The 20603-nt window shown below is 41.1% G+C and overlaps 34 non-coding genes across 34 annotated transcripts; all 34 read left to right on the top strand.

The window, feature by feature from the left end:
- The first annotated feature begins 75 nt into the window (after positions 1–75).
- Positions 76–194, top strand: LOC130618229 (5S ribosomal RNA). Its single transcript, XR_008979304.1, has one exon. It is a non-coding gene; the product is annotated as a 5S ribosomal RNA (ribosomal RNA).
- A 450-nt stretch (positions 195–644) lies between these two features.
- On the top strand, positions 645–763 carry LOC130617394 (5S ribosomal RNA). The gene has a single exon (XR_008978471.1). It is a non-coding gene; the product is annotated as a 5S ribosomal RNA (ribosomal RNA).
- Positions 764–1213: 450 nt separating this feature from the next.
- LOC130617231 (5S ribosomal RNA) lies at positions 1214–1332 on the top strand. The gene has a single exon (XR_008978308.1). It is a non-coding gene; the product is annotated as a 5S ribosomal RNA (ribosomal RNA).
- A 449-nt stretch (positions 1333–1781) lies between these two features.
- On the top strand, positions 1782–1900 carry LOC130615420 (5S ribosomal RNA). Its single transcript, XR_008976509.1, has one exon. It is a non-coding gene; the product is annotated as a 5S ribosomal RNA (ribosomal RNA).
- A 450-nt stretch (positions 1901–2350) lies between these two features.
- LOC130615421 (5S ribosomal RNA) lies at positions 2351–2469 on the top strand. Its single transcript, XR_008976510.1, has one exon. It is a non-coding gene; the product is annotated as a 5S ribosomal RNA (ribosomal RNA).
- A 450-nt stretch (positions 2470–2919) lies between these two features.
- On the top strand, positions 2920–3038 carry LOC130617163 (5S ribosomal RNA). The gene has a single exon (XR_008978240.1). It is a non-coding gene; the product is annotated as a 5S ribosomal RNA (ribosomal RNA).
- A 450-nt stretch (positions 3039–3488) lies between these two features.
- Positions 3489–3607, top strand: LOC130615422 (5S ribosomal RNA). The gene has a single exon (XR_008976511.1). It is a non-coding gene; the product is annotated as a 5S ribosomal RNA (ribosomal RNA).
- Positions 3608–4057: 450 nt separating this feature from the next.
- Positions 4058–4176, top strand: LOC130616823 (5S ribosomal RNA). Its single transcript, XR_008977902.1, has one exon. It is a non-coding gene; the product is annotated as a 5S ribosomal RNA (ribosomal RNA).
- Positions 4177–4626: 450 nt separating this feature from the next.
- LOC130616451 (5S ribosomal RNA) lies at positions 4627–4745 on the top strand. Its single transcript, XR_008977533.1, has one exon. It is a non-coding gene; the product is annotated as a 5S ribosomal RNA (ribosomal RNA).
- Positions 4746–5195: 450 nt separating this feature from the next.
- Positions 5196–5314, top strand: LOC130616042 (5S ribosomal RNA). The gene has a single exon (XR_008977127.1). It is a non-coding gene; the product is annotated as a 5S ribosomal RNA (ribosomal RNA).
- A 451-nt stretch (positions 5315–5765) lies between these two features.
- LOC130616043 (5S ribosomal RNA) lies at positions 5766–5884 on the top strand. Its single transcript, XR_008977128.1, has one exon. It is a non-coding gene; the product is annotated as a 5S ribosomal RNA (ribosomal RNA).
- A 450-nt stretch (positions 5885–6334) lies between these two features.
- Positions 6335–6453, top strand: LOC130616689 (5S ribosomal RNA). The gene has a single exon (XR_008977769.1). It is a non-coding gene; the product is annotated as a 5S ribosomal RNA (ribosomal RNA).
- Positions 6454–6903: 450 nt separating this feature from the next.
- On the top strand, positions 6904–7022 carry LOC130617844 (5S ribosomal RNA). Its single transcript, XR_008978921.1, has one exon. It is a non-coding gene; the product is annotated as a 5S ribosomal RNA (ribosomal RNA).
- Positions 7023–7472: 450 nt separating this feature from the next.
- LOC130616690 (5S ribosomal RNA) lies at positions 7473–7591 on the top strand. The gene has a single exon (XR_008977770.1). It is a non-coding gene; the product is annotated as a 5S ribosomal RNA (ribosomal RNA).
- A 450-nt stretch (positions 7592–8041) lies between these two features.
- LOC130616978 (5S ribosomal RNA) lies at positions 8042–8160 on the top strand. Its single transcript, XR_008978056.1, has one exon. It is a non-coding gene; the product is annotated as a 5S ribosomal RNA (ribosomal RNA).
- A 450-nt stretch (positions 8161–8610) lies between these two features.
- LOC130618249 (5S ribosomal RNA) lies at positions 8611–8729 on the top strand. The gene has a single exon (XR_008979323.1). It is a non-coding gene; the product is annotated as a 5S ribosomal RNA (ribosomal RNA).
- Positions 8730–9179: 450 nt separating this feature from the next.
- On the top strand, positions 9180–9298 carry LOC130615423 (5S ribosomal RNA). The gene has a single exon (XR_008976512.1). It is a non-coding gene; the product is annotated as a 5S ribosomal RNA (ribosomal RNA).
- Positions 9299–9748: 450 nt separating this feature from the next.
- LOC130616506 (5S ribosomal RNA) lies at positions 9749–9867 on the top strand. The gene has a single exon (XR_008977588.1). It is a non-coding gene; the product is annotated as a 5S ribosomal RNA (ribosomal RNA).
- A 450-nt stretch (positions 9868–10317) lies between these two features.
- Positions 10318–10436, top strand: LOC130616353 (5S ribosomal RNA). The gene has a single exon (XR_008977436.1). It is a non-coding gene; the product is annotated as a 5S ribosomal RNA (ribosomal RNA).
- Positions 10437–10886: 450 nt separating this feature from the next.
- Positions 10887–11005, top strand: LOC130615848 (5S ribosomal RNA). Its single transcript, XR_008976934.1, has one exon. It is a non-coding gene; the product is annotated as a 5S ribosomal RNA (ribosomal RNA).
- Positions 11006–11455: 450 nt separating this feature from the next.
- LOC130618162 (5S ribosomal RNA) lies at positions 11456–11574 on the top strand. Its single transcript, XR_008979237.1, has one exon. It is a non-coding gene; the product is annotated as a 5S ribosomal RNA (ribosomal RNA).
- A 450-nt stretch (positions 11575–12024) lies between these two features.
- Positions 12025–12143, top strand: LOC130616828 (5S ribosomal RNA). Its single transcript, XR_008977908.1, has one exon. It is a non-coding gene; the product is annotated as a 5S ribosomal RNA (ribosomal RNA).
- Positions 12144–12593: 450 nt separating this feature from the next.
- On the top strand, positions 12594–12712 carry LOC130617179 (5S ribosomal RNA). Its single transcript, XR_008978257.1, has one exon. It is a non-coding gene; the product is annotated as a 5S ribosomal RNA (ribosomal RNA).
- A 450-nt stretch (positions 12713–13162) lies between these two features.
- LOC130616152 (5S ribosomal RNA) lies at positions 13163–13281 on the top strand. The gene has a single exon (XR_008977236.1). It is a non-coding gene; the product is annotated as a 5S ribosomal RNA (ribosomal RNA).
- Positions 13282–13731: 450 nt separating this feature from the next.
- On the top strand, positions 13732–13850 carry LOC130617880 (5S ribosomal RNA). The gene has a single exon (XR_008978956.1). It is a non-coding gene; the product is annotated as a 5S ribosomal RNA (ribosomal RNA).
- A 450-nt stretch (positions 13851–14300) lies between these two features.
- On the top strand, positions 14301–14419 carry LOC130615307 (5S ribosomal RNA). The gene has a single exon (XR_008976397.1). It is a non-coding gene; the product is annotated as a 5S ribosomal RNA (ribosomal RNA).
- Positions 14420–14869: 450 nt separating this feature from the next.
- LOC130615309 (5S ribosomal RNA) lies at positions 14870–14988 on the top strand. Its single transcript, XR_008976399.1, has one exon. It is a non-coding gene; the product is annotated as a 5S ribosomal RNA (ribosomal RNA).
- Positions 14989–15438: 450 nt separating this feature from the next.
- On the top strand, positions 15439–15557 carry LOC130616691 (5S ribosomal RNA). Its single transcript, XR_008977772.1, has one exon. It is a non-coding gene; the product is annotated as a 5S ribosomal RNA (ribosomal RNA).
- A 450-nt stretch (positions 15558–16007) lies between these two features.
- Positions 16008–16126, top strand: LOC130619106 (5S ribosomal RNA). Its single transcript, XR_008979849.1, has one exon. It is a non-coding gene; the product is annotated as a 5S ribosomal RNA (ribosomal RNA).
- A 450-nt stretch (positions 16127–16576) lies between these two features.
- On the top strand, positions 16577–16695 carry LOC130618050 (5S ribosomal RNA). The gene has a single exon (XR_008979126.1). It is a non-coding gene; the product is annotated as a 5S ribosomal RNA (ribosomal RNA).
- A 450-nt stretch (positions 16696–17145) lies between these two features.
- On the top strand, positions 17146–17264 carry LOC130616829 (5S ribosomal RNA). Its single transcript, XR_008977909.1, has one exon. It is a non-coding gene; the product is annotated as a 5S ribosomal RNA (ribosomal RNA).
- A 450-nt stretch (positions 17265–17714) lies between these two features.
- On the top strand, positions 17715–17833 carry LOC130618051 (5S ribosomal RNA). The gene has a single exon (XR_008979127.1). It is a non-coding gene; the product is annotated as a 5S ribosomal RNA (ribosomal RNA).
- A 450-nt stretch (positions 17834–18283) lies between these two features.
- Positions 18284–18402, top strand: LOC130617134 (5S ribosomal RNA). The gene has a single exon (XR_008978212.1). It is a non-coding gene; the product is annotated as a 5S ribosomal RNA (ribosomal RNA).
- A 450-nt stretch (positions 18403–18852) lies between these two features.
- LOC130615310 (5S ribosomal RNA) lies at positions 18853–18971 on the top strand. The gene has a single exon (XR_008976400.1). It is a non-coding gene; the product is annotated as a 5S ribosomal RNA (ribosomal RNA).
- The last annotated feature ends 1632 nt before the right edge of the window (positions 18972–20603 follow it).

Here is a 20603-nt window from a genome sequence, read left to right on the forward strand (position 1 = left end):
GAAATATAACCTTTAAAGTTTAAACCATTTTCGATGTAATGTGCTAATAAATCGTAGATATCTGCCCGTTTGTTTGTCTACGACCATACCACGATGAACCCACCTGTTCTCGTCCGATCACGGAAGTTAAGCATCGTCGGGCCGGGATAGTACTTGGATGTTGAACCGCCTGGGAACTCCCGGTGTCGTAGTCTATTGACTTTTTCACGTTACATTATTTATCATTACGACTGTGACGTATCTTTTTTACGCAATAGCCGCTGAGTAAATCAAGTAAGGGACGTGATTATAAGTTTCTTTTCCTTCAAAACGGCTACAATCTGGCTGCAATAAATGCGCCACGTCGCAAATGAATGGATTACGAGCATCAGACAAAGAAAATGGCGATGTAGTTGCTTTGCTAATTAACTTTGTCATATGAAAATTAAGTCTACAAGTACCCTAGATTGCCTTCGTTGGAACTTTTTACCGGAAATCTTAAAGCGCATGGTTGTCGTAATTAATGGATAGCGCCTGAAAAGAGCTTTCAAATGCACATAAACACGACCTATTTGGGATGATTCAGTCAAGAAATATGACCTTTAAAGTTTAAACCATTTTCGATGTAATGTGCTAATAAATCGTAGATATCTGCCCGTTTGTTTGTCTACGACCATACCACGATGAACCCACCTGTTCTCGTCCGATCACGGAAGTTAAGCATCGTCGGGCCGGGATAGTACTTGGATGGGGAACCGCCTGGGAACTCCCGGTGTCGTAATCTATTGACTTTTTCACGTTACATTATTTATCATTACGACTGTGACGTATCTTTTTTACGCAATAGCCGCTGAGTAAATCAAGTAAGGGACGTGATTATAAGTTTCTTTCCCTTCAAAACGGCTACAATCTGGCTGCAATAAATGCGCCACGTCGCAAATGAATGGATTACGAGCATCAGACAAAGAAAATGGCGATGTAGTTGCTTTGCTAATTAACTTTGTCATATGAAAATTAAGTCTACAAGTACCCTAGATTGCCTTCGTTGGAACTTTTTACCGGAAATCTTAAAGCGCATGGTTGTCGTAATTAATGGATAGCGCCTGAAAAGAGCTTTCAAATGCACATAAACACGACCTATTTGGGATGATTCAGTCAAGAAATATGACCTTTAAAGTTTAAACCATTTTCGATGTAATGTGCTAATAAATCGTAGATATCTGCCCGTTTGTTTGTCTACGACCATACCACGATGAACCCACCTGTTCTCGTGCGATCACGGAAGTTAAGCATCGTCGGGCCGGGATAGTACTTGGATGGGGAACCGCCTGGGAACTCCCGGTGTCGTAGTCTATTGACTTTTTCACGTTGCATTATTTATCATTACGACTGTGACGTATCTTTTTTACGCAATAGCCGCTGAGTAAATCAAGTAAGGGACGTGATTATAAGTTTCTTTCCCTTCAAAAAGGCTACAATCTGGCTGCAATAAATGCGCCACGTCGCAAATGAATGGATTACGAGCGTCAGACAAAGAAAATGGCGATGTAGTTAATTTGCTAATTAACTTTGTCATATGAAAATTAAGTCTGCAAGTACCCTAGATTGCCTTCGTTGGAACTTTTACCGGAAATCTTAAAGCGCATTATTGTCGTAAAGAATCGATAGCGCTTAAAAAGAGCTGTCAAATGCACATAAACACGACCTATTTCGGATGATCCAGTCAAGAAATATGACCTTTAAAGTTTGAACCATTTTCGATGTAATGTGCTAATAAATCGTAGATATCTGCCCGTTTGTTTGTCTACGACCATACCACGATGAACACACCTGTTCTCGTCCGATCACGGAAGTTAAGCATCGTCGGGCCGGGATAGTACTTGGATGGGGGACCGCCTGGGAACTCCCGGTGTCGTAGTCTATTGACTTTTTCACGTTACATTATTTATCATTACGACTGTGACGTATCTTTTTTACGCAATAGCCGCTGAGTAAATCAAGTAAGGGACGTGATTATAAGTTTCTTTCTCTTCAAAACGGCTACAATCTGGCTGCAATAAATGCGCCACGTCGCAAATGAATGGATTACGAGCATCAGACAAAGAAAATGGCGATGTAGATGCTTTGCTAATTAACTTTGTCATATGAAAATTAAGTCTACAAGTACCCTAGATTGCCTTCGTTGGAACTTTTTACCGGAAATCTTAAAGCGCATGGTTGTCGTAATTAATGGATAGCGCCTGAAAAGAGCTTTCAAATGCACATGAACACGACCTATTTGGGATGATTCAGTCAAGAAATATGACCTTTAAATTTTAAACCATTTTCGATGTAATGTGCTAATAAATCGTAGATATCAGCCCGTTTGTTTGTCTACGACCATACCACGATGAACACACCTGTTCTCGTCCGATCACGGAAGTTAAGCATCGTCGGGCCGGGATAGTACTTGGATGGGGGACCGCCTGGGAACTCCCGGTGTCGTAGTCTATTGACTTTTTCACGTTACATTATTTATCATTACGACTGTGACATATCTTTTTTACGCAATAGCCGCTGAGTAAATCAAGTAAATGACATGATTAGAAGTTGATTTCCCTTCAAAAAGGCTACAATCGTGCTGCAATAAATGCGCCACGTCGCAAATGAATGGATTACGAGCATCAGACAAAGAAAATTGCGATGTAGTTAATTTGCTAATTAACTTTGTCATATGAAAATTAAGTCTGCAAGTACCCTAGATTGCCTTCGTTGGAACTTTTTACCGGAAATTTTAAAGCGCATTATTGTCGTAATTAATGGATAGCGCCTGAAAAGAGCTTTCAAATGCACATAAACACGACCTATTTGGGATGATTCAGTCAAGAAATATGACCTTTAAAGTTTAAACCATTTTCGATGTAATGTGCTAATAAATCGTAGATATCTGCCCGTTTGTTTGTCTACGACCATACCACGATGAACCCACCTGTTCTCGTCCGATCACGGAAGTTAAGCATCGTCGGGCCGGGATAGTACCTGGATGGGGAACCGGCTGGGAACTCCCGGTGTCGTAGGCTATTGACTTTTTCACGTTACATTCTTTATCATTACGACTGTGACGTATCTTTTTCACGCAATAGCCGCTGAGTAAATCAAGTAAGGGACATGATTAGAGGTTGATTTCCCTTCAAAAAGGCTACAATCGTGCTGCAATAAATGCGCCACGTCGCAAATGAATGGATTACGAGCATCAGACAAAGAAAATTGCGATGTACTTACTTTGCTAATTAACTTTGTCATATGAAAATTAAGTCCGCAAGTACCCTAGATTGCCTTCGTTGGAACTTTTTACCGGAAATCTTAAAGCGCATGGTTGTCGTAATTAATGGATAGCGCCTGAAAAGAGCTTTCAAATGCACATGAACACGACCTATTTGGGATGATTCAGTCAAGAAATATGACCTTTAAATTTTAAACCATTTTCGATGTAATGTGCTAATAAATCGTAGATATCTGCCCGTTTGTTTGTCTACGACCATACCACGATGAACACACCTGTTCTCGTCCGATCACGGAAGTTAAGCATCGTCGGGCCGGGATAGTACTTGGATGGGGGACCGCCTGGGAACTCCCGGTGTCGTAGTCTATTGACTTTTTCACGTTACATTATTTATCATTACGACTGTGACATATCTTTTTTACGCAATAGCCGCTGAGTAAATCAAGTAAGGGACGTGATTATAAGTTTCTTTCCCTTCAAAAAGGCTACAATCTGGCTGCAATAAATGCGCCACGTCGCAAATGAATGGATTACGAGCGTCAGACAAAGAAAATGGCGATGTAGTTAATTTGCTAATTAACTTTGTCATATGAAAATTAAGTCTGCAAGTACCCTAGATTGCCTTCGTTGGAACTTTTTACCGGAAATTTTAAAGCGCATTATTGTCGTAATTAATGGATAGCGCCTGAAAAGAGCTTTCAAATGCACATAAACACGACCTATTTGGGATGATTCAGTCAAGAAATATGACCTTTAAAGTTTAAACCATTTTCGATGTAATGTGCTAATAAATCGTAGATATCTGCCCGTTTGTTTGTCTACGACCATACCACGATGAACCCACCTGTTCTCGTCCGATCACGGAAGTTAAGCATCGTCGGGCCGGGAAAGTACCTGGATGGGGAACCGCCTGGGAACTCCCGGTGTCGTAGGCTATTGACTTTTTCACGTTACATTCTTTATCATTACGACTGTGACGTATCTTTTTCACGCAATAGCCGCTGAGTAAATCAAGTAAATGACATGATTAGAAGTTGATTTCCCTTCAAAAAGGCTACAATCGTGCTGCAATAAATGCGCCACGTCGCAAATGAATGGATTACGAGCATCAGACAAAGAAAATTGCGATGTAGTTAATTTGCTAATTAACTTTGTCATATGAAAATTAAGTCTGCAAGTACCCTAGATTGCCTTCGTTGGAACTTTTTACCGGAAATTTTAAAGCGCATTATTGTCGTAATTAATGGATAGCGCCTGAAAAGAGCTTTCAAATGCACATAAACACGACCTATTTGGGATGATTCAGTCAAGAAATATGACCTTTAAAGTTTAAACCATTTTCGATGTAATGTGCTAATAAATCGTAGATATCTGCCCGTTTGTTTGTCTACGACCATACCACGATGAACCCACCTGTTCTCGTCCGATCACGGAAGTTAAGCATCGTCGGGCCGGGATAGTACCTGGATGGGGAACCGCCTGGGAACTCCCGGTGTCGTAGGCTATTGACTTTTTCACGTTACATTCTTTATCATTACGACTGTGACGTATCTTTTTCACGCAATAGCCGCTGAGTAAATCAAGTAAGGGACATGATTAGAGGTTGATTTTCCTTCAAAAAGGCTACAATCGTGCTGCAATAAATGCGCCACGTCGCAAATGAATGGATTACGAGCATCAGACAAAGAAAATTGCGATGTACTTACTTTGCTAATTAACTTTGTCATATGAAAATTAAGTCCGCAAGTACCCTAGATTGCCTTCGTTGGAACTTTTTACCGGAAATCTTAAAGCGCATTATTGTCGTAAGGAATCGATAGCGCTTGAAAAGAGCTTTCAAATGCACATAAACACGACCTATTTCGGATAATCTAGTCAGGAAATATGACCTTTAAAGTTTAAACCATTTTCGATGTAATGTGCTAATAAATCGTAGATATCTGCCCGTTTGTTAGTCTACGATCATACCACGATGAACACACCTGTTCTCGTCCGATCACGGAAGTTAAGCATCGTCGGGCCGGGATAGTACTTGGATGGGGAACCGCCTGGGAACTCCCGGTGTCGTAGGCTATTGACTTTTTCACGTTACATTATTTATCATTACGACTGTGACGTATCTTTTTTACGCAATAGCCGCTGAGTAAATCAAGTAAGGGACATGATTAGAAGTTGCTTTCCCTTCAAAACGGCTACAATCTTGCTGCAATAAATGCGCCAAGTCGCAAATGAATGGATTACGAGCTTCAGACAAAAAAAAATGGCGATGTACTTACTTTGCTAATTAACTTTGTCATATGAAAATTAAGTCTGCAAGTACCCTAGATTGCCTTCGTTGGAACTTTTTACCGGAAATCTTAAAGTGCATTATTGTCGTAAAGAATCGATAGCGCTTAAAAAGAGCTTTCAAATGCACATAAACACGACCTATTTCGGATAATCTAGTCAGGAAATATGACCTTTAAAGTTTAAACCATTTTCGATGTAATGTGCTAATAAATCGTAGATATCTGCCCGTTTGTTAGTCTACGATCATACCACGATGAACACACCTGTTCTCGTCCGATCACGGAAGTTAAGCATCGTCGGGCCGGGATAGTACTTGGATGGGGAACCGCCTGGGAACTCCCGGTGTCGTAGGCTATTGACTTTTTCACGTTACATTATTTATCATTACGACTGTGACGTATCTTTTTTACGCAATAGCCGCTGAGTAAATCAAGTGAGGGACATGATTAGAAGTTGCTTTCCCTTCAAAACGGCTACAATCTTGCTGCAATAAATGCGCCACGTCGCAAATGAATGGATTAAGAGCGTCAGACAAAGAAAATGGCGATGTAGTTACTTTGCTAATTAACTTTGTCATATGAAAATTAAGACTGAAAGTACGCTAGATTGCCTTCGTTGGAACTTTTTACCGGAAATCTTAAAGCGCATTATTGTCGTAAAGACTCGATAGCGCTTAAAAAGAGCTTTCAAATGCACGTAAACACGACCTATTTCCGATCACCCAGTCAAGAAATATGACCTTTAAAGTTTGAACCATTTTCGATGTAATGTGCTAATAAATCGTAGATATCTGCCCGTATGCTTGTCTACGACCATACCACGATGAACACACCTGTTCTCGTCCGGTCACGGAAGTTAAGCATCGTCGGGCCGGGATAGTACTTGGATGGGGCACCGCCTGGGAACTCCCGGTGTCGTAGGCTATTGACTTTTTCACGTTACATTATTTATCATTACGACTGTGACGTATCTTTTTTACGCAATAGCCGCTGAGTGAATCAAGTAAGGGACATGATTAGAAGTTTCTTTCCCTTAAAAAGGGCTACAATCTTGCTGCAATAAATGCGCCACGTCGCAAATGAATGGATTAAGAGCGTCAGACAAAGAAAATTGCGATGTAGTTACTTTGCTAATTAACTTTGTCATATGAAAATTAAGACTGAAAGTACACTAGATTGCCTTTGTTGGAATTTTTTACCGGAAATCTTAAAGCGCATGGTTGTCGTTAATAATGGATAGCGCTTGAAAAGAGCTTTCAAATGCACATAAACACGACCTACTTCGGATAATCCAGTCAAGAAATATGACCTTTAAAGTTTAAATCATTTTCGATGTAATGTGCTAGTAAATCGTAGATATCTGCCCGTTTGTTTGTCTACGACCATACCACGATGAACACACCTGTTCTCGTCCGATCACGGAAGTTAAGCATCGTCGGGCCGAGATAGTACTTGAATGGGGGACCGCCTGGGAACTCCCGGTGCCGTGGGCTATTGATTTTGTCACGTTACATTATTTATCATTACGAATGTGACGTATCTTTTTTACGCAATAGCTGCTGAGTAAATCAAGTAAGGGACATGATTAAAAGTTGCTTTCCCTTCAAAACGGCTACAATCTTGCTGCAATAAATGCGCCACGTCGCAAATGAATGGATTACGAGCATCAGACAAAGAAAATGGCGATGTAGTTGCTTTGCTAATTAACTTTGTCATATGAAAATTAAGTTTGCAAGTACCCTAGATTGCCTTCGTTGGAACTTTTTACCGGAAATCTTAAAGCGCATTATTGTCGTAAAGACTCGATAGCGCTTAAAAAGAGCTTTCAAATGCACGTAAACACGACCTATTTCCGATCACCCAGTCAAGAAATATGATCTTTAAAGTTTGAACCATTTTCGATGTAATGTGCTAATAAATCGTAGATATCTGCCCGTATGCTTGTCTACGACCATACCACGATGAACACACCTGTTCTCGTCCGGTCACGGAAGTTAAGCATCGTCGGGCCGGGATAGTACTTGGATGGGGCACCGCCTGGGAACTCCCGGTGTCGTAGGCTATTGACTTTTTCACGTTACATTATTTATCATTACGACTGTGACGTATCTTTTTTACGAAATAGCTGCTGAGTAAATCAAGTAAGGGACATGATTAGAAGTTGCTTTCCCTTCAAAACGGCTACAATCTTGCTGCAATAAATGCGCCACGTCGCAAATGAATGGATTAAGAGCGTCAGACAAAGAAAATTGCGATGTAGTTACTTTGCTAATTAACTTTGTCATATGAAAATTAAGACTGAAAGTACACTAGATTGCCTTCGTTGGAACTTTTTACCGGAAATCTTAAAGCGCATGGTTGTCGTTAATAATGGATAGCGCTTGAAAAGAGCTTTCAAATGCACATAAACACGACCTATTTCCGATCACCCAGTCAAGAAATATGACCTTTAAAGTTTAAACCATTTTCGATGTAATGTGCTAATAAATCGTAGATATCTGCCCGTTTGCTTGTCTACGACCATACCACGATGAACACACCTGTTCTCGTCCGATCACGGAAATTAAGCATCGTCGGGCCGGGATAGTACTTAGATGGGGGACCGCCTGGGAACTCCCGGTGTCGTAGTCTATTGACTTTTTCACGTTACATTATTTATCATTGCGACTGTGACGTATCTTTTTTACGCAATAGCCGCTGAGTAAATCAAGTAAGGGACGTGATTATAAGTTTCTTTCCCTTCAAAACGGCTACAATCTGGCTGCAATAAATGCGCCACGTCGCAAATGAATGGATTACGAGCATCAGACAAAGAAAATGGCGATGTAGTTGCTTTGCTAATTAACTTTGTCATATGAAAATTAAGTCTACAAGTACCCTAGATTGCCTTCGTTGGAACTTTTTACCGGAAATCTTAAAGCGCATGGTTGTCGTAATTAATGGATAGCGCCTGAAAAGAGCTTTCAAATGCACATGAACACGACCTATTTGGGATGATTCAGTCAAGAAATATGACCTTTAAATTTTAAACCATTTTCGATGTAATGTGCTAATAAATCGTAGATATCTGCCCGTTTGTTTGTCTACGACCATACCACGATGAACACACCTGTTCTCGTCCGATCACGGAAGTTAAGCATCGTCGGGCCGGGATAGTACTTGGATAGGGGACCGCCTGGGTACTCCCAGTGTCGTAGTCTATTGACTTTTTCACGTTACATTATTTATCATTACGACTGTGACATATCTTTTTTACGCAATAGCCGCTGAGTAAATCAAGTAAGGGACGTGATTATAAGTTTCTTTTCCTTCAAAACGGCTACAATCTTGCTGCAATAAATGCGCCACGTCGCAAATGAATGGATTACGAGCGTCAGACAAAGAAAATGGCGATGTACTCACTTTGCTAATTAACTTTGTCATATGAAAATTAAGTCTGCAAGTACCCTAGATTGCCTTCGTTGGAACTTTTTACCGGAAATCTTAAAGCGCATTATTGTCGTAATTAATGGATAGCGCCTGAAAAGAGCTTTCAAATGCACATGAACACGACCTATTTGGGATGATTCAGTCAAGAAATATGACCTTTAAATTTTAAACCATTTTCGATGTAATGTGCTAATAAATCGTAGATATCTGCCCGTTTGTTTGTCTACGACCATACCACGATGAACACACCTGTTCTCGTCCGATCACGGAAGTTAAGCATCGTCGGGCCGGGATAGTACTTGGATGGGGGACCGCCTGGGAACTCCCGGTGTCGTAGTCTATTGACTTTTTCACGTTACATTATTTATCATTACGACTGTGACATATCTTTTTTACGCAATAGCCGCTGAGTAAATCAAGTAAGGGACGTGATTATAAGTTTCTTTCCCTTCAAAACGGCTACAATCTGGCTGCAATAAATGCGCCACGTCGCAAATGAATGGATTACGAGCGTCAGACAAAGAAAATGGCGATGTAGTTAATTTGCTAATTAACTTTGTCATATGAAAATTAAGTCTGCAAGTACCCTAGATTGCCTTCGTTGGAACTTTTTACCGGAAATCTTAAAGCGCATGGTTGTCGTAATTAATGGATAGCGCCTGAAAAGAGCTTTCAAATGCACATAAACACGACCTATTTGGGATGATTCAGTCAAGAAATATGACCTTTAAAGTTTAAACCATTTTCGATGTAATGTGCTAATAAATCGTAGATATCTGCCCGTTTGTTTGTCTACGACCATACCACGATGAACCCACCTGTTCTCGTCCGATCACGGAAGTTAAGCATCGTCGGGCCGGGATAGTACTTGGATGGGGAACCGCCTGGGAACTCCCGGTGTCGTAGTCTATTGACTTTTTCACGTTACATTATTTATCATTACGACTGTGACGTATCTTTTTTACGCAATAGCCGCTGAGTAAATCAAGTAAAGGACGTGATTATAAGTTGATTTCCCTTCAAAACGGCTACAATCTGGCTGCAATAAATGCGCCACGTCGCAAATGAATGGATTACGAGCGTCAGACAAAGAAAATGGCGATGTACTCACTTTACTAATTAACTTTGTCATATGAAAATTAAGTCTGCAAGTACCCTAGATTGCCTTCGTTGGAACTTTTTACCGGAAATCTTAAAGCGCGTTATTGTCGTAAAGAATCGATAGCGCTTAAAAAGAGCTTTCAAATGCACATAAACACGACCTATTTCCGATCGCCCAGTCAAGAAATATGACCTTTAAATTTTGATCCATTTGCGATGTAATGTGCTAATTAATCGTAGATATCTGCCCGTTTGTTAGTCTACGATCATACCACGATGAACACACCTGTTCTCGTCCGATCACGGAAGTTAAGCATCGTCGGGCCGGGATAGTACTTGGATGGGGAACCGTCTGGGAACTCCCGGTGTCGTAGGCTATTGACTTTTTCACGTTACATTATTTATCATTACGACTGTGACGTATCTTTTTTACGCAATAGCCGCTGAGTAAATCAAGTAAGGGACATGATTAGAAGTTGCTTTCCCTTCAAAACGGCTACAATCTTGCTTCAATAAATGCGCCACGTCGCAAATGAATGGATTAAAAGCGTCAGACAAAGAAAATGGCGATGTAGTTACTTTTCTAATTAACTTTGTCATATGAAAATTAAGACTGAAAGTACACTAGATTGCCTTCGTTGGAACTTTTTACCGGAAATCTTAAAGCGCATGGTTGTCGTTAATAATGGATAGCGGTTGAAAAGAGCTTTCAAATGCACATAAACACGACCTATTTCGGATAATCCAGTCAAGAAATATGACCTTTAAAATTTAAACCATTTTCGATGTAATGTGCTAATAAATCGTAGATATCTGCCCGTTTGTTTGTCTACGACCATACCACGATGAACACACCTGTTCTCGTCCGATCACGGAAGTTAAGCATCGTCGGGCCGGGATAGTACTTGGATGGGGTACCGCCTGGGAACTCCCGGTGTCGTAGGCTATTGACTTTGTCACGTTACATTATTTATCATTACGAATGTGACGTATCTTTTTTACGCAATAGCCGCTGAGTAAATCAAGTAAGGGACATGATTAGAAGTTGCTTTCCCTTCAAAACGGCTACAATCTTGCTGCAATAAATGCGCCACGTCGCAAACGAATGGATTACGAGCGTCAGACAAAGAAAATGGCTATGTACTTACTTTGCTAATTAACTTTGTCATATGAAAATTAAGTTTGCAAGTACCCTAGATTGCCTTCGTTGGAACTTTTTACCGAAAATCTTAAAGCGCATTATTGTCGTAAAGACTCGATAGCGCTTAAAAAGAGCTTTCAAATGCACATAAACACGACCTATTTCCGATCACCCAGTCAAGAAATATGACCTTTAAAGTTTGAACCATTTTCGATGTAATGTGCTAATAAATCGTAGATATCTGCCCGTATGCTTGTCTACGACCATACCACGATGAACACACCTGTTGTCGTCCGGTCACGGAAGTTAAGCATCGTCGGGCCGGGATAGTACTTGGATGGGGCACCGCCTGGGAACTCCCGGTGTCGTAGGCTATTGACTTTTTCACGTTACATTATTTATCAATACGACTGTGACGTATCTTTTTTACGCAATAGCCGCTGAGTGAATCAAGTAAGGGACATGATTAGAAGTTTCTTTCCCTTAAAAAGGGCTACAATCTTGCTGCAATAAATGCGCCACATCGCCAATGAATGGATTAAGAGCGTCAGACAAAGAAAATTGCGATGTAGTTACTTTGCTAATTAACTTTGTCATATGAAAATTAAGACTGAAAGTACACTAGATTGCCTTCGTTGGAACTTTTTACCGGAAATCTTAAAGCGCATGGTTGTCGTTAATAATGGATAGCGCTTGAAAAGAGCTTTCAAATGCACATAAACACGACCTACTTCGGATAATCCAGTCAAAAAATATGACCTTTAAAGTTTAAACCATTTTCGATGTAATGTGCTAGTAAATCGTAGATATCTGCCCGTTTGTTTGTCTACGACCATACCACGATGAACACACCTGTTCTCGTCCGATCACGGAAGTTAAGCATCGTCGGGCCGAGATAGTACTTGGATGGGGGACCGCCTGGGAACTCCCGGTGTCGTGGGCTATTGACTTTTTCACGTTACATTATTTATCATTACGAATGTGACGTATCTTTTTTACGCAATAGCTGCTGAGTAAATCAAGTAAGGGACATGATTAGAAGTTGCTTTCCCTTCAAAGCGGCTACAATCTTGCTGCAATAAATGCGCCACGACGCAAATGAATGGATTACGAGCGTCAGACAAAGAAAATGGCTATGTACTTACTTTGCTAATTAACTTTGTCATATGAAAATTAAGTTTGCAAGTACCCTAGATTGCCTTCGTTGGAACTTTTTACCGGAAATCTTAAAGCGCATTATTGTCGTAAAGACTCGATAGTGCTTAAAAAGAGCTTTCAAATGCACATAAACACGACCTATTTCCGATCACCCAGTCAAGAAATATGACCTTTAAAGTTTAATCCATTTTCGATGTAATGTGCTAATAAATCGTAGATATCTGCCCGTTTGTTTGTCTACGACCATACCACGATGAACACACCTGTTCTCGTCCGATCAAGGAAGTTAAGCATCGTCGGGCCGGGATAGTACTTGGATGGGGGACCGCCTGGGAACTCCCGGTGTCGTAGTCTATTGACTTTTTCACGTTACATTATTTATCATTACGAATGTGACGTATCTTTTTTACGCAATAGCCGCTGAGTAAATCAAGTAAGGGACGTGATTATAAGTTTCTTTCCCTTCAAAACGGCTACAATCTGGCTGCAATAAATGCGCCACGTCGCAAATGAATGGATTACGAGCATCAGACAAAGAAAATGGCGATGTAGTTTCTTTGCTAATTAACTTTGTCATATGAAAATTAAGTCTACAAGTACCCTAGATTGCCTTCGTTGGAACTTTTTACCGGAAATCTTAAAGCGCATGGTTGTCGTAATTAATGGATAGCACCTGCAAAGAGCTTTCAAATGCACATGAACACGACCTATTTGGGATGATTCAGTCAAAAAATATGACCTTTAAATTTTAAACCATTTTCGATGTAATGTGCTAATAAATCGTAGATATCTGCCCGTTTGTTTGTCTACGACCATACCACGATGAACACACCTGTTCTCGTCCGATCACGGAAGTTAAGCATCGTCGGGCCGGGATAGTACTTGGATGGGGCACCGCCTGGGAACTCCCGGTGTCGTAGTCTATTGACTTTTTCACGTTACATTATTTATCATTACGACTGTGACATATCTTTTTTACGCAATAGCCGCTGAGTAAATCAAGTAAGGGACGTGATTATAAGTTTCTTTCCCTTCAAAACGGCTACAATCTGGCTGCAATAAATGCGCCACGTCGCAAATGAATGGATTACGAGCGTCAGACAAAGAAAACGGCGATGTAGTTAATTTGCTAATTAACTTTGTCATATGAAAATTAAGTCTGCAAGTACCCTAGATTGCCTTCGTTGGAACTTTTTACCGGAAATCTTAAAGCGCATTATTGTCGTAATTAATGGATAGCGCCTGAAAAGAGCTTTCAAATGCACATAAACACGACCTATTTGGGATGATTCAGTCAAGAAATATGACCTTTAAAGTTTAAACCATTTTCGATGTAATGTGCTAATAAATCGTAGATATCTGCCCGTTTGTTTGTCTACGACCATACCACGATGAACCCACCTGTTCTCGTCCGATCACGGAAGTTAAGCATCGTCGGGCCGGGATAGTACCTGGATGCGGAACCGCCTGGGAACTCCTGGTGTCGTAGTCTATTGACTTTTTCACGTTACATTATTTATCATTACGACTGTGACGTATCTTTTTTACGCAATAGCCGCTGAGTAAATCAAGTAAAGGACGTGATTAGAAGTTGCTTTCCCTTCAAAACGGCTACAATCTTGCTGCAATAAATGCGCCACGACGCAAATGAATGGATTAAAAGCGTCAGACAAAGAAAATGGCGATGTAGTTACTTTGCTAATTAACTTTGTCATATGAAAAGTAAGACTGAAAGTACACTAGATTGCCTTCGTTGGAACTTTTTACCGAAAATCTTAAAGCGCATGGTTGTCGTTAATAATGGATAGCGGTTGAAAAGAGCTTTCAAATGCACATAAACACGACCTATTTCGGATAATCCAGTCAAGAAATATGACCTTTAAAGTTTAAACCGTTTTCGATGTAATGTGCTAATAAATCGTAGATATCTGCCCGTTTGTTTGTCTACGACCATACCACGATGAACACACCTGTTCTCGTCCGATCACGGAAGTTAAGCATCGTCGGGCCGGGATAGTACTTGGATGGGGGACCGCCTGGGAACTCCCGGTGTCGTAGGCTATTGACTTTGTCACGTTACATTATTTATCATTACGAATGTGACGTATCTTTTTTACGCAATAGCCGCTGAGTAAATCAAGTAAGGGACATGATTAGAAGTTGCTTTCCCTTCAAAACGGCTACAATCTTGCTGCAATAAATGCGCCACGTCGCAAACGAATGGATTACGAGCGTCAGACAAAGAAAATGGCTATGTACTTACTTTGCTAATTAAGTTTGTCATATGAAAATTAAGTTTGCAAGTACCCTAGATTGCCTTCGTTGGAACTTTTTACCGAAAATCTTAAAGCGCATTATTGTCGTAAAGACTCGATAGCGCTTAAAAAGAGCTTTGAAATGCACATAAACACGACCTATTTCCGATCACCCAGTCAAGAAATATGACCTTTAAAGTTTAAACCATTTTCGATGTAATGTGCTAATAAATCGTAGATATCTGCCCGTTTGTTTGTCTACGACCATACCACGATGAACACACCTGTTCTCGTCCGATCACGGAAGTTAAGCATCGTCGGGCCGGGATAGTACTTGGATGGGGGACCGCCTGGGAACTCCCGGTGTCGTAGGCTATTGACTTTGTCACGTTACATTATTTATCATTACGAATGTGACGTATCTTTTTTACGCAATAGCCGCTGAGTAAATCAAGTAAGGGACATGATTAGAAGTTGCTTTCCCTTCAAAACGGCTACAATCTTGCTGCAATAAATGCGCCACGTCGCAAACGAATGGATTACGAGCGTCAGACAAAGAAAATGGCTATGTACTTACTTTGCTAATTAAGTTTGTCATATGAAAATTAAGTTTGCAAGTACCCTAGATTGCCTTCGTTGGAACTTTTTACCGAAAATCTTAAAGCGCATTATTGTCGTAAAGACTCGATAGCGCTTAAAAAGAGCTTTGAAATGCACATAAACACGACCTATTTCCGATCACCCAGTCAAGAAATATGACCTTTAAAGTTTGAACCATTTTCGATGTAATGTGCTAATAAATCGTAGATATCTGCCCGTATGCTTGTCTACGACCATACCACGATGAACACACCTGTTCTCGTCCGGTCACGGAAGTTAAGCATCGTCGGGCCGGGATAGTACTTGGATGGGGCACCGCCTGGGAACTCCCGGTGTCGTAGGCTATTGACTTTTTCACGTTACATTATTTATCATTACGACTGTGACGTATCTTTTTTACGCAATAGCCGCTGAGTAAATCAAGTAAGGGACATGATTAGAAGTTGCTTTCCCTTCAAAACGGCTACAATATTGCTGCAATAAATGCGCCACGTCGCAAATGAATGGATTAAAAGCGTCAGACAAAGAAAATGGCGATGTAGTTACTTTGCTAATTAACTTTGTCATATGAAAATTAAGACTGAAAGTACACTAGATTGCCTTCGTTGGAACTTTTTACCGGAAATCTTAAAGCGCATGGTTGTCGTTAATGATGGATAGCGGTAGAAAAGAGCTTTCAAATGCACATAAACACGACCTATTTCGGATAATCTAGTCAAGAAATATGACCTTTAAAGTTTAAACCATTTTCGATGTAATGTGCTAATAAATCGTAGATATCTGCCCGTTTGTTTGTCTACGACCATACCACGATGAACACACCTGTTCTCGTCCGATCACGGAAGTTAAGCATCGTCGGGCCGGGATAGTACTTGGATGGGGGACCACCTGGGAACTCCCGGTGTCGTAGGCTATTGACTTTGTCACGTTACATTATTTATCATTACGAATGTGACGTATCTTTTTTACGCAATAGCCGCTGAGTAAATCAAGTAAGGGACATGATTAGAAGTTGCTTTCCCTTCAAAACGGCTACAATCTTGCTGCAATAAATGCGCCACGTCGCAAACGAATGGATTACGAGCGTCAGACAAAGAAAATGGCTATGTACTTACTTTGCTAATTAACTTTGTCATATGAAAATTAAGTTTGCAAGTACCCTTGATTGCCTTCGTTGGAACTTTTTACCGAAAATCTTAAAGCGCATTATTGTCGTAAAGACTCGATAGCGCTTAAAAAGAGCTTTCAAATGCACATAAACACGACCTATTTCCGATCACCCAGTCAAGAAATATGACCTTTAAAGTTTGAACCATTTTCGATGTAATGTGCTAATAAATCGTAGATATCTGCCCGGTTGCTTCTCTACGACCATACCACGATGAACACACCTGTTCTCGTCCGGTCACGGAAGTTAAGCATCGTCGGGCCGGGATAGTACTTGGATGGGGCGCCGCCTGGGAACTCCCGGTGTCGTAGGCTATTGACTTTTTCACGTTACATTATTTATCATTACGACTGTGACGTATCTTTTTTACGCAATAGCCGCTGAATGAATCAAGTAAGGGACATGATTAGAAGTTTCTTTCCCTTAAAAAGGGCTACAATCTTGCTGCAATAAATGCGCCACGTCGCAAATCAATGGATTAAGAGCGTCAGACAAAGAAAATTGCGATGTAGTTACTTTGCTAATTAACTTTGTCATATGAAAATTAAGACTGAAAGTACACTAGATTGCCTTCGTTGGAACTTTTTACCGGAAATCTTAAAGCGCATGGTTGTCGTTAATAATGGATAGCGCTTGAAAAGAGCTTTCAAATGCACATAAACACGACCTACTTCGGATAATCCAGTCAAGAAATATGAACTTTAAAGTTTAAACCATTTTCGATGTAATGTGCTAATAAATCGTAGATATCTGCCCGTTTGTTTGTCTACGACCATACCACGATGAACACACCTGTTCTCGTCCGATCACGGAAGTTAAGCATCGTCGGGCCGAGATAGTACTTGGATGGGGGACCGCCTGGGAACTCCCGGTGTCGTGGGCTATTGACTTTTTCACGTTACATTATTTATCATTACGAATGTGACGTATCTTTTTTACGCAATAGCTGCTGAGTAAATCAAGTAAGGGACATGATTAGAAGTTGCTTTCCCTTCAAAACGGCTACAATCTTGCTGCAATAAATGCGCCACGTCGCAAATGAATGAATTACGAGCGTCAGACAAAGAAAATGGCTATGTACTTACTTTGCTAATTAACCTTGTCATATGAAAATTAAGTTTGCAAGTACCCTAGATTGCCTTCGTTGGAACTTTTTACCGGAAATCTTAAAGCGCATTATTGTCGTAAAGACTCGATAGCGCTTAAAAAGAGCTTTCAAATGCACATAAACACGACCTATTTCGGATGATCCAGTCAAGAAATATGACCTTTAAAGTTTTAACCATTTTCGATGTAATGTGCTAATAAATCGTAGATATCTGCCCGGTTGCTTCTCTACGACCATACCACGATGAACACACCTGTTCTCGTCCGGTCACGGAAGTTAAGCATCGTCGGGCCGGGATAGTACTTGGATGGGGCGCCGCCTGGGAACTCCCGGTGTCGTAGGCTGTTGACTTTTTCACGTTACATTATTTATCATTACGACTGTGACGTATCTTTTTTACGCAATAGCCGCTGAATGAATCAAGTAAGGGACATGATTAGAAGTTTCTTTCCCTTAAAAAGGGCTACAATCTTGCTGCAATAAATGCGCCACGTCGCAAATCAATGGATTAAGAGCGTCAGACAAAGAAAATTGCGATGTAGTTACTTTGCTAATTAACTTTGTCATATGAAAATTAAGACTGAAAGTACACTAGATTGCCTTCGTTGGAACTTTTTACCGGAAATCTTAAAGCGCATGGTTGTCGTTAATAATGGATAGCGCTTGAAAAGAGCTTTCAAATGCACATAAACACGACCTACTTCGGATAATCCAGTCAAGAAATATGACCTTTAAAGTTTAAACCATTTTCGATGTAATGTGCTAATAAATCGTAGATATCTGCCCGTTTGTTTGTCTACGACCATACCACGATGAACACACTTGTTCTCGTCCGATCACGGAAGTTAAGCATCGTCGGGCCGAGATAGTACTTGGATGGGGGACCGCCTGGGAACTCCTGGTGTCGTGGGCTATTGACTTTTTCACGTTACATTATTTATCATTACGAATGTGACGTATCTTTTTTACGCAATAGCTGCTGAGTAAATCAAGTAAGGGACATGATTAGAAGTTGCTTTCCCTTCAAAACGGCTACAATCTTGCTGCAATAAATGCGCCACGTCGCAAATGAATGAATTACGAGCGTCAGACAAAGAAAATGGCTATGTACTTACTTTGCTAATTAACCTTGTCATATGAAAATTAAGTTTGCAAGTACCCTAGATTGCCTTCGTTGGAACTTTTTACCGGAAATCTTAAAGCGCATTATTGTCGTAAAGACTCGATAGCGCTTAAAAAGAGCTTTCAAATGCACATAAACACGACCTATTTCGGATGATCCAGTCAAGAAATATGACCTTTAAAGTTTTAACCATTTTCGATGTAATGTGCTAATAAATCGTAGATATCTGCCCGTATGCTTGTCTACGACCATACCACGATGAACACACCTGTTCTCGTCCGATCACGGAAGTTAAGCATCGTCGGGCCGGGATAGTACTTGGATGGGGGACCGCCTGGGAACTCCCGGTGTCGTAGGCTATTGACTTTTTCACGTTACATTATTTATCATTACGACTGTGACGTATCTTTTTTACGCAATAGCCGCTGAGTGAATCAAGTAAGGGAACTCCCGGTGTCGCAGGCACATTAATGGAATATGACGTCCCAAGTCATTTTCCTTGACGCCATGGCTATAGAACACTGTTAACTACGCGCACAGTCCTCTAAATGCTGTAACATGGCCTTTTGCAGACTAATAAAGGCCTTACACGTAAACCATGTGCTTCTCCGCCCCCAGCAAGGTTACCAATGGTCTAGTGTTCCCAGTCTTAATGGAGTATGACGTCTCAAGTCCTTTTCCTTGACGCCATGGCTTTAGAACACTCTTAGCTACGTGCACAGCCCCCGGTAAGCCGTATTACTGCTGTTGAAGCCTAATAAAGGCCTTAGACGTAAACCACGTGCTTCCACGCTCCCAGCCAGGCTACCATTGATCTAGTCCTCCAAGTCTCAATGGACTACGACTTCCCAAGTCGTTTTCCTTGGCGTCATGTCTTCAGAGCACTGTGAACTATGTGCACAGCCCTCTAAATGCTGCAATATGTCCTTTTACAGACTAATAAAGGCCTTGCACGTTAATCACGTTCTTCCACGTCCCCAGCAAGGCTACCAATGGCCTTGTGTTCCCAGTCTTAATGGTCTACAACGTGCCAAGTCCTTTTCCTTGACGACATGGCTATAGAACACTGTTAACTACGTGCACAGTCTTCTAAAGGCAGTGTTATGTACTTTTGCAGACTAATAAAGACCTTACACGTAAATAACGTTCTTCCACGTCCCCAGCAAGGTTACCAAAGGTCTAGTGTTCCCAGTCTTAATGAAATATGACGTATCAAGTCCTTTTCCTTGACGCCATGGCTTTAGAACACTCTTAGCTACGTGCACAGCCCCCTGTAAGCCGTATTATTGCCGTCGCAGCCTAATAAAGGCCTTAGACGTAAACCACGTGCTTCCACGCTCCCGGTCAGGCTACCATTGATCTATTCCTTCAAGTCTCAATGGACTATGACGTTCCAAGTCCTTTTCCTTGGCGCCATGACTATAGAACACTGTTAACTACGTGCACAGCCCTCTAAAGGCAGTAATATGGCCATTTGCAGCCTAATAAAGGCCTTACACGTAAATCACGTTCGTCCACTTGCCCAGCAAGGCTACCAATGGTCTAGTGTTCCCCGTCTTAACGGAATATGACGTCCCAAGTCCTTTTCTTTGACGCCATGGCTATAGAACACTGTTAACTAGATGCACAGCTTTCTAAAGGCAGTATTATGTCCTTTTGCAGACTAATAAAGACCTTACACGTAAATAACCTGCTTCCATGCTCCAAGCCATGCTTCCATTGATCTAGTCCTTCCAGTCTCAATGGAATTCGACGTTCCAAGTCGTTTTCCTTCGCGCTATGGCGTTAGAACACCGTTAACTACGTGCACGGCCCTTTGAACGCTGTAATATTACCATTTGCAGCCTATTAAAGGCCTTATACGTAAATACTGTCGCTCCACCTGCCTGCGCAAGTTACCATTGGTGTAGTCCTTTCACTCTCAATGGACTATGACGTCCTAAGTCGTTTTCTTTGACTCTGTGACGTTTGAAAACCAGCAGGTACGCGCA

The sequence above is a fragment of the Hydractinia symbiolongicarpus genome, chromosome 11 (genome assembly GCF_029227915.1).
Source record: "Hydractinia symbiolongicarpus strain clone_291-10 chromosome 11, HSymV2.1, whole genome shotgun sequence".
NCBI classification, from domain to species: domain Eukaryota; kingdom Metazoa; phylum Cnidaria; class Hydrozoa; order Anthoathecata; family Hydractiniidae; genus Hydractinia; species Hydractinia symbiolongicarpus.